The sequence below is a fragment of the Triticum dicoccoides genome, chromosome 7B (genome assembly GCF_002162155.2).
Source record: "Triticum dicoccoides isolate Atlit2015 ecotype Zavitan chromosome 7B, WEW_v2.0, whole genome shotgun sequence".
NCBI classification, from domain to species: domain Eukaryota; kingdom Viridiplantae; phylum Streptophyta; class Magnoliopsida; order Poales; family Poaceae; genus Triticum; species Triticum dicoccoides.
The window spans coordinates 757430213-757441370 of NC_041393.1; the positions used below are offsets into that span (position 1 = coordinate 757430213).

General features: G+C 43.5%; 1 pseudogene; it reads left to right on the forward strand.

Moving 5' to 3' along the window:
* LOC119339697 overlaps window positions 1–2280 on the forward strand; it is a 12170-nt pseudogene extending 9890 nt beyond the window's left edge.
* Window positions 2281–11158: the final 8878 nt, after the last annotated feature.

Here is an 11158-nt window from a genome sequence, read left to right on the forward strand (position 1 = left end):
ACAAGTGGAGGGGGTGACCGGGAAGTGGATAAGGGAACTATGGTAAAAAGATCGATGACGTGGTAAAAAAAGAAAAAAAAACTATGAAAAAAATATAGATATGAAAAAAAGAAAAAAAGAAAAAAAAAAGAAAAAAGAAAAAAAAACTATGCCGACGGCAAAGCCGTCGGCATAGCTGCGGCATAGGGCAGATGGCCGGCGCGCTGCGGATCGATGATGTGGCATCTATGCCGACGGCAGCCGTCGTCATAGGTGGTGGTCGGTGCGCCTCGGATCGATGACGTGGTAAGGGCATCTATGCCGACGGCCTCTCGCCTCGGCCGTCGGCATAGATCGGACGTCGTTAGCCGCACGGCACGGCAGGATCGCCGGGCCCGCAACTATGCCGACGGCCAAGATATGTCGACGGCCGCTGTAGGCGTTAGTTTGGGTAAGCCGACGGCCTTTCTGAGCCGACGGGGGCCGTCGGCATATGTCTGGATAGCCCGACGGCTTTATTACGCCGACGGCCTGGATATGGCTGTCGGCATAGCCCTGACAAGGCCGACGGTGGCCGTCGGCATAGATATGGCCGTCGGCATAGGGTCCTGTTCCGGTAGTGAGAGACTCCAAGATTCCATTGGTACTGGTCTTTCATATGAGAGTGATGCTGACGGAAAAGGTATGAGACATATATTGTTACTTAGTTATTGGGATCTTCCACACCACTTGAAGACTTGTTTCTTATACTTATGTATATATCCAGAGGACTGGTATATCCCGTGTGAAAAACTGAAATTGAAATGGATATCTGAAGGATTCATTGCTACAATACGGGGAAATTTATATCAAGAAGCAGAGAGCTATTTTAATGAACTTGTCAATAGAAGCCTGATCCAGCTAGTTTATGCTGATATTGACGGTTATGGTTTGGATCAATATTGTCAGGTTCATGATATGGTGCTTGACCTCATAATATCTCTGTCGGATGAAGAGAATTTTGCTACTATTTTAAACAGTGATTGCAATTCTTTGCCAAGGAAGATCCATCGAATCTCCCTGCAATCTAGTGGGCATGAACGAATAGGGGCAATCAAGGCCATCACAAGAAGCAAGTTACATGTTCGCTCACTAAATGTGTTTGGGAAAACAAAGCAGATACCGCAACTTGTGGACTTTCAGTCTTTGCGTGTGCTTGATATATGTGGGGAGTGGGAAAACAAGCATATAAGAAATATAGGAAGTTTCTATCAACTGAGGTATTTGAGAATTAAGTCGTGGGAAATCACAGAGCTTCCTGAAGATATCGGAAAGCTACAGAACTTAGAGACTCTCGATTTGCGGGACTCTCGAATTAGAGAACTGCCATCAACTACAGCCCGACTACAGAATTTGGTGCGCCTATTTGTTTGCGATAACTGTGTGTTGTCTGCAGATATGTTTGGGAGCATGAGAGCCCTGGAGGAAGTGGCAGAAATCTATGAAGTTGACAACCCTGAGCAATTTGTGGAAGAGCTTGTACATCTAACAAAGTTGAGAAAGATTACGATAACTGGATCATGGACTCAATGGTATGGATTCTGGGCTGAATGCTACAGAGAAACACTGACGTCATCTCTGAAGGGGTTGGGCAATGAGAGCCTTCAATATCTTCATACTCGTGGAGAAATAGGAGAAATCTGTTCAGGGATCCATGCTGCACCTTTCCGCACCTCCAAAGTCTTAAACTAGAGGGTGATATGGAAAGGGTTCCCAAGGGAATGGCCTTCCTAACCAACATCCTCAAATTATACATAGAACTTAAATCATTTGATGATGAAGGTCTCCATATTCTTATGGATATGCCTTCTCTGGCCAATCTCCAGCTAGATGTATCGGAGTCAGCTGGCGTAACTATAAGAAGTGTTCAAGCTGCTAGAGGTGTTCCACTACACAATTAAAGTACCCAAAGCGGCGGGTATAAAATTTGCAGCAGGTGCTATGCCAGCACTCCGGTGGCTCCGTCTTTGCTGGCGTGCTCCATTAAGGAATAGTGACGACGCTGGCATTGGCTTCGAGCATCTTTCAAGTCTTACTGACCTCCAGGTAGTAATTGATTGTTTTACTGCAACTCTGGACGAGGTGGAGACTCTGGAAGGTTTCGTTGAAAAAGCAATCGCTTTGCATCCCAACCGTCACAATCTTCAGTTCCATCTCAGTAGATTATTTGAAATGATGATCGGGGTGATGGCAGAGGAGGAGGAAAGGCAGAAGGAAAGGCGTAGGAGAGAAGGTTACGGGTTATTTGAAATGATGATCTGAATGATGATCTTGGCCCGCTGGTTACTTCATTCGCATCTTGCACTGCATCCTGTGATTTACTCATCTGCCCCTCTTTTCCTCCGCAGCAGCGAGAAGATGTGAGCTACACGTTTACTGTGATCAGCCACCATATTTATGTATTGCCATGTGTTGTTGTAGCTTGAACCTTTTGTTACATTGTGTGTTTGTATGTAATAGGGTAAGTTTGGTGCATCAGGTTTTTCGTCCCATAGTTTGTATTTGAGTACGAGTGCAGACAGTGGGTTTTCCTGATGCGCATCGAACCCATAATCTACTTTCTTCTTCTGTTCACATGCTTGTTGTTGTTTCCCCTTTTCAAGTTTCTCTTGCATGTATCTAGATGATTTCAACCATTTGTTTGAATCTTATAAGCTAGTATTTGGAAAAGGCAGGGTTTTAATGTTTCAGCAATCACCGGCTGTAGTTGCCTGTAAATGACTGGTTCAAATCTCTGAATTTCAGGGGCACTTTAGTCAATAGCTTAGTTTGTTTAGAGTACATTACAGTATACTAGCTGAACTGTTTGATGTTGGTTTATATATAGGGATGCTACATTGATATTTGATTGGTACTCTAGCTGGGAAAGCCGGAGGACGGTTCCTGTGCTCCTGATAATGGTGAATGTGAATTAAAGCTATATTGTTGTCTGCCGCAGTGGCTCATGCAAAAGCAGCAGTGCCTGTAGATATAAACATGAGTGTTTAAGTATCAGGCTCAGGCGGATGAACTTCTTGAGTACCTGATCGCAGGGCGCCACAGGGTTTTTTGAGCACCAAAACAGCAGTCATGAAGAAAGAAAAAACAGTAGAGTAAGTTGGTAGTACCTATCAGGGAAAATATGCAATGGCAGAGAACGACTAATGAAAATATGTAACTGAAGTTCAAGCTATATCCATTGCAGAACGCAACAACAGCAGCATATTTTACTTTTAGGAGAAGGCGGTGAAGCACGAAGCAGAGGCAGCCCTTCCCTCCTTCCTGCAAGGCTCGGTTCGAAACAGAGTCCTCAGCCGTGGAGTCTGAGAACTAAGATGTAGTACTCGTCAATGTGAAAACCAGATATATTTTTTTTGGGTGATGATACACTCTGGAATTAACCTGAAGTTAAAACTTGAACTGAACATTCTTTACGGTGCTTTCGGTAGCATTATTGACCTTTTCCAAATTACAGTAAGTATACTCGTTAATGCAAGAACTGGGACTTGATCTGAAAATGTACACCTAAACTGAACATTGTTAATGGTAGTTTCAGACATACGGTAGCATTTCGTTTCCTGGTTTAATCAGCATCTTTTTTTTTGCGAATTGGTTTAATTAGCAACTACTTTAGCATCTAACTTTTTTCGATTACAAGAGCTAAGTTAAACGTTTCCTGTTTGTTGGTTCCAAAGAAAGAAACAATAGGAGCCTGGAAATGGAGGAGAAGAACTGAAGAAGCCAAAGAAACTTGGAGATATGGTAAGGATGCATTTGCCAATAGGTATGCAAAATTATGACCTCAGGCTCAGAGCAGAGCATCCAGGATTGCCAATTAGCTTGCACGAAAAAGATCGAGAAATGCCCTCCTCAGACTTCTTCTACTTCTTTTTTTAGGGGTAACGTTCTTCTAGTTCTACCTCCCTACGCCACGCTCGCCTCTGGCGCCCCTGACATGGGCCACTGACCATTAACAAATTGCGTGAGATTTTCTATTGTACTTTTTCTTTAACAGAGATCGGAGGGAAGGCCCTTCTTATGTTAAAAAAAACAAAGGGCGTGTGTGGTTTTCTTTCTAGTTTTTGCGGGTGTTGGCTTTTTCTTTGGTTTTCCTTGGATTAGTGTGGGAAATGAGTTTTCATACCGCTTTGGTGTAGTTGTGTTTTTCTTTTTTCGTTTCCCCTTGTTTTAGTGTTTTCCACCTTTTCATTTTAGTATTTTCTTGTTTCTTTTCCACCTTTTCATTTTAAAAATTATGTTTCCTAAAAACCCATAAACATTGTTTTATTGATACGTATGTGACCATTTTCTTTTAAAAATATATTAACATTTTAAAATATTAAAACTTTATGTCTTGAACATTATTTAAAAACACATAGTTTCTTTTTAAATCATGATAAATTCATTTGGAAAGGTGGATTTTTATAAAAATGCATGTAGAAATTTTGAAATTTCTTGAGCATATTTTTAAATGGTATTAAGATATTTTTAATGTACAAATTTTTTTGAAAATTGTTATCAACATTTATTAAATACATGATTTAGAAAAATCATTAACGTTCTTCTAAATGCATGAAAGTTTTTTAAAATAATAGAAAGTCTCTGTGAACCATTTTTTAGAATTACATGAACGTATTAGCGTATTTTTACCAAAGTACACTAATACTTACTACTGAAACACATGCTATGCACTTAGGCTCTTGGTTAAACTACAAAAATGATATTTGTATATACATGATGGGTACATAAGAAGATAGCCATAGAAGATCCTGAATGTGAAGTTTTCTAAGCACCAGCACATGATGTCTAGACAAGTCCAAAAGAGTCCTGCAGAACTCGTTTTGGCACGCGAGTGCACGGAGCGAATCCCAGAAACTACAACCATTGGATCGGTTGTGCTTGCTATGATAAACGGTACCAATTCACTTTGTTGAATAAATTAAAGGCTAAGAAGTGGTCCACGTCAGGGCCTACGCAAGACCCTCGCTCGTCGTCCCACACCTGCAGCAAAGGAGAACCCCGATACCAATAATCAGGGGGGCGAATGAATCTCGTTAGCTTAAAGTGTTAAGCTTGGGGATATTTTGAACCCTTGTATCTTGTTTTACCTTCTTGCATGTTTACTGTTTGGACAAGCTTAGTTCATTTTGCATAATAAGGTGCACAATTAAATCCCTTTTTGATCAATGGAGGAATAATTTATCTAATGAGTTACGGATAATTATAGTGAGTAGTCCCATTGCACCTTTTGGAAAATGATATTAGATGTATGATGATCACGTATGAGTGTTATTAAATTTTTATTCTTTGATAATTATAAGTCTTCCACATATTTGGTGTCGATTGGTTAGTGGAAGTAAACAACTGTGTGTGATAGTGTATCTTGTTTTCGAATATTCCCATGAAAGTTTTTGTAAGCAAGTGAAAAAGTGGTTCGAGCCACGAGTCCGACCAGAAATTGATTTAACAAGAGCAAGTAGCAAGAAACCCGCAAAAAAATTTAGCAAGTAGCAAGAAGGTTAAACTCTCTAAACAAGAATTATTAATGTTTTTATAAAATCCTAATCTCATATTAAAGAAGTATGCCTAGCTTACACGTCACAAGTTAAAACAATAAATAACTATGACATGGGCAAATATGCCTACTCTCTGAGAAAAGGTGAAAAAACAACAATTGGACATTTGTCTGGAAAGATGAGCGCTTAAAACACTCCAAATGTAAAATGGGAACTGCATGCTACTTTCTCGGTCGAAAGATTGATAACTTATTGCACAGAGTTTCCGTACGCTCGTAGATTGTTAGAAAAGGTGTGGAAACCTTCATAATTATCGTGGTGATGAAGATGATGTAGGACCCATCATGATCGTACATCTTATGTGAATTTTGATTCTATGCAATGGACTCATTCATGTACTTCTATCTTCACCTCACAAACACGATGGCCTTGTTCTTACAAGTTGTGGCATTTGCTTGGGGACGAGCAAAACTCTAAGCTTGGGGGAGTTGATGAGTCCAATATTACATCACTTTTTAACTATTTATTTGCACCATAGTGTTAGGATTGTAACCTTTGTTCAATCAATTGACCTGAAGCTAAAACCTACTCTATTTGTAGCTAGAATTAAAAAGATGTTATACCTTCTGGCTGAGCTACTTGGGCTTGACTTCCAGACCTTTATTAAGCAAGAAAGAGGATGTAAAGATAGTACTACCAGCTTGCCAAGTGCCTAGCTAGTTAAAGATGTTATTTCTTTACCCTTTTCTCTATTGCTTTGTTTAGGATACGTTGTCATTCAAGTGAACATGTAGCAATCTGCTTGACAAATGATTTACTTATCAGTGAAGTAACATGTAGTAGCAGTGAATTTTGGCCACGTACCATGTATTTTTTATTAGTAATCTGTTATTCTGGTTGTGCTTTTCAATACTAGCTTGTGATAATTTTTCATGTCATAGGATAACACACACAAACACCTGCTTGGTCGTAAAATATGTTTGTTTTTGCTTTTATCCCCTGTCAAATGAATATTATATATGAGTAGTTTGTAGTGACTGCAAATGGCATTCTGGTTCTTAGGACATTCTGAATCTTATTATTTCGTAGATGTTCAAAGAAGCTTGAAGAAATTATACTGTTTCCGCAAGCAATGTAATCTTGATTTTGTTATGCACACTGCACATATCATATGATGGTTGATACCTTTTCATCTTAACCTGCTTATACTTAAAATAGTCTATTGAAATTGTGAACTAGTGCTAAGATTTTTTGTAGTTCAACCAACATGAAGCTGTTGGTACCTGATCTCGATGCGGAGTGGAGAAAAGACCTGAGTAGTTGATCTTATTCGAAAGTATCTCTGCCTTGGACATGACAATTGATAATTCAAAACTATTCCCAGGTTTACTCATGACAAGGTTTAGTTGGCAGCGACGTCATCGATAGTGAAGTTGAGTTATGTGGGATTTGTCTTCATGTCACTCCACTAGGCAATGAATCACATGTTCATGGCATTTGTTCACTTTGAAGAGTCAGGGGCGGAGCCAGGATTTAGACATGAGGGGGGCGAGGAAGATAATAACCGTTCGAAAGACACAACACAACAAGAACATAGTACTATCAAAAGTGTAATTGATATGAATGTGTGGAAACATAAGGCTGGTAATACATAGAAAAAAATTACATTTCTATCAGTTGCATATCAACTGGATTTGGATTGGAATTATCATCTACCAGTTGCTCCTTAGGTGGATCTGTATTTTCTGTAATATTTAACATTGAAGCAATGGGCTTGAGGGACGAATTTTTTGTTGTATTTTCTCTCTTCATACTTGATACATTGAAACATTGAACAAGCAGTAAAATTAGATTCTTGAATTACAGTCCTACTGTCTTCAAAGGAACTGTTGTACTAATTCACAAAGATTATTAATTAGCAGTACCTAGCTTGATTGCTTGAAGTTGATTTTGTGATGCATCATGACTCAGGGTGGACGGGACGAGCGGGCTTCTGGCCCGGACCGCGGCCCGTTATGGACCGGACCGTACGGGCCTGGCTCGCTAGATAATATGGCCGGTCCGGTCCGTGAAAACGAGACCGAAATTCGGTCGGTCCGGTCCGGTTAAAGCTCGGTCCGGCTCGGAGGACCGAAGGCCCAGCCCAATAAAGCTAATCAGAAGAGCCCAGCCCAATAAAGCTAATAAGAGGGGCGTGCGTGACCTAGCGAACTGCCACTGCATCCTCTTCCTCGCACGCGCCGCCCCTCTTCCTCCCCGCGCCGCCCCTCTTCCTCCCCCTGCGCCGCCATCTTCCTCGACTTCCTCTCCCCGGCACAACCTCGCGCCGCCGCGCCTCTACCTCTCGCCGTTGTCCCCTCGCGCCACCACGCCTCTGCCTCGCGCCATGCTGCTCCCTCTCTCTCCCGTGCCTTTCTCTCGCGCCGGCGTGCATCAGGTGCTTCTTCTCCGGCTCCGGCCACCGTGCTGCTACTCCGACCACCACTCCGATGTCCTGGGCCCACATGGCAGTGACTGGACGTCGTCAGGACCGCCAGGACCGCCGGTCCGCACCGAGCTTCATGCCAGCCGGTCCGGTCCCTGTAATCAGGACCGCTGCACAGCTCGGTCCGGTCCGGCCCGGACCGCCGGCGTCCGGTCCAAACGGCGGCTCGGACCGGGACCGGACCGGCCCGGACCGTGTCCACCCTGAATCATGACGGCGAAGGAAACAAACTGTCACAGCACCTATCATAGATTCAATCCTCGCTGGAGTGGAGGCCCTCGGCGTTGAGCCACAACGGCGGACGCAGCGAGAGTCGAGAGCGACCTAGAAGCCACGATGCGCATGAAGGAAATTACAGGAAAAATGACTGCCAGATCACACGGCTGCACGCAATCCCTTTTTCTGATGCGTACATCTAGCGATCAAGGTTGAGTGCCGGATCCAATGGTCTGCCTCTTTAGGTTTTTTTTTTATTTGAAGGGAGAAAGCAGAAGAAAATTCCCCTCGTAACCGCCGCACACGGCTCCTCCTCCTGGCCTTTCGATCTCGCCCAGCCGAGGGTTCCCGGCGGCCAATGGCCACCACCAAGAAGGAAACGGCGTCGCTGCTGACAGAGATCCCCGACGAACTCCTGGCGGAGATCTTCCTCCGGCTGTCCGACCCGGCCGACCTCGCCCGCGCCTCCGTCACCTGTGTCTCCTTCCGCCGACTAGTCACCGACGGCTCCTTCCTCGCCAGCTTCCGCCGCCGCCACGCGCCGCTCCTCCTCGCGCTCCTCGACAGGGACGGGTTCCACCCGGCCCTGCAACCTCACCCCTCCGCTCCTGCAGCCCGCGCGCTCGCCCTCGCCGCTGACTTCACCTTCTCCTTCCTCCCCGGCCACTTCCGCTGGTTCAACCTGGACATCCGCGACGGCCGCGTCCTCCTCCAACGCGGGTTCGATGAATATGGGCCGCCGGGAGTCTTCCGGGAGCTCGCGGTTTGTGACCCATTGCACCGGCGGTACGCCCTTCTACCCCAACTACCTGACGACCTAGCTGGATCACCTGCTCACCAGCCCTTTCCTCGTCCCCCTCAGCGAGGACGAGGAAGAGACGGCATTCAAGGTGATCTGTTTGGCACGTGGCAAAACCAAAGTGGCTGCCTTCGTCTTCTCTTCGACCATCGGACAATGGCAAGCTGCCGCATGCATGGGTTGGAGTGATTTGGCCCTTGACATGGTTGACTCGGCCACGATGTCACAGACCAACTCTTGTTATCTCAGGCGCCATTATGCTTATGGCTGCTTCTACTGGGACTGGCTAGTGATCCACAAGAAGCAGTTGCTCGTGCTTGACACTAGGAGGATGGAGTTCTCCATTGCCGACCTCCCACCCGGAGGATGGTGCACACAAGGTGTGGCCATTGCTGAGGCAGGGGAAGGCAGGCTCGGTCTGTTTGGTCACCATGCTGAAACTGCATCTGATCTCACTTATGCCGTTGTGCGGAACAGAGGCGAGAGCCCAAGCCAGTGCCAAATTGAGAAGACAATCTCACTAGATTCTGGGTACCGGTGTTATACTGTTATATCAAAGCTGTAACAGAGAGCTGTTTGCTACTGATGAGGACAAAAGCCCTGCCGGGCTCACCTCTACTCATTGAGTATTTCACGATGGACATCAAGACATTACAGCTACAGAGGGTTTGTGTGAAACAATGCAAGACTTGGCTGCCCGGGAAAATGATATATGCCCACTTGTTTGAAACTAGGGTATATACCAACTTTCCACCATCATTGTTGCCTCCACGGACAGTTTGAAGTGGTAAACTTTTGCATCATGTTTATCCCCTTCCCTTTATAATTATTACGCAACTTGTCTAATGTGTGAGTGTTTGTATTGCAATTGACAATTCTTGTTTGGATGATGTATTAGTACTTCTTTTCTTGCGCTCATGAGAGAAAAAAAGTAAGCTCACGAACATAATCCTGATTTATTGTTTGTTTCTTCCGATGGCCATTTTAAGAGAATGAGATTAGTAAAGAGGAAAAAAATCATGCACCCTATGACTGTCTTGTGCATAAATTTTCATTGAACAACGAAACCACTAGGTCGTGGCAATTACTTTTATTAGTAGATTTGATGGTCAGTGTAATGTAGAAGTAATACGAGTGTGGACCCAGTTTACCTTTGATTGTTTCACCTGGAGAAATTTGATGTGAGTCATGCGCAACTCCATTTTGTACACTTTTCTTTTTGATAGATACAAGGTGGCACAAAAGTTTTCTTTTAGTCATCTTTACCTATATAATTTTATCTCATGGTGTTGTTTTGTGATAAACCTACATAACTAGTACAGACAGAATTGAGATCCTGAGTCATAACTGAAATTTTGTCTCACGATGTTGTTTTATCTGAAATCAACCTTGTAAGATCAAGGGAGTGCGTATCATTGCACAGGCGACTGGAATTTTATCTCGTGGTGGTGTTTTATATGAAATCTACCTCATAAGATAGGTTTTACTCGCTTATCGTTGGCAATCAACTAAATTTTTCTTTATCACAGTCGATTTCTCCACCACTCCTTGATTCCCATATCATGGTTGTCCCCCTAATTTCAAAGCGAAACCCCGAGTTTCTTTCTTTCTTTTTAGTATTTGTCTGGCTGTGTATCCCACTTGTATTGCTGACACTGAAGTTAGTTTCTGCAGTGACATGTTTCAAATTCAGTTGAGATTAATATTGCACTATTCTGTGATACGACCTAATAAGTACCTAAGATTTTGTTCCTTTAAGCTTGTATAACTCTCGAATAGTAGTATTCATGAATTGGGCAGAAAATCTTCTGTGTTGTCTGAGCTTTTTGTCTTGTGTATCCAGATTCAGTGGAGACGTTATCAGATCAGCTTTCTGAGTTCAAAGCAACCATGGTTTCAATAGCGTGGAGTTCTTTGCAGATGTGATCAACTTTGCAGCTTTGCTGATGAGTTGGCACGTATCACTCCACAGAATTTTGATCTGGCTGTCGTCATGTGTATGTTCTTGTTTTCATGCTATTTCTACCTTTGGTTACTGTAGCAGCAATGTGGCTGCTCTGTGCCTAATAATGTGATAGTGAAACTAAAAGTTTCAGTCAATCAACAACCAAGGTAGAGCTAGCCGATGTACATTTGCAAGTTGGT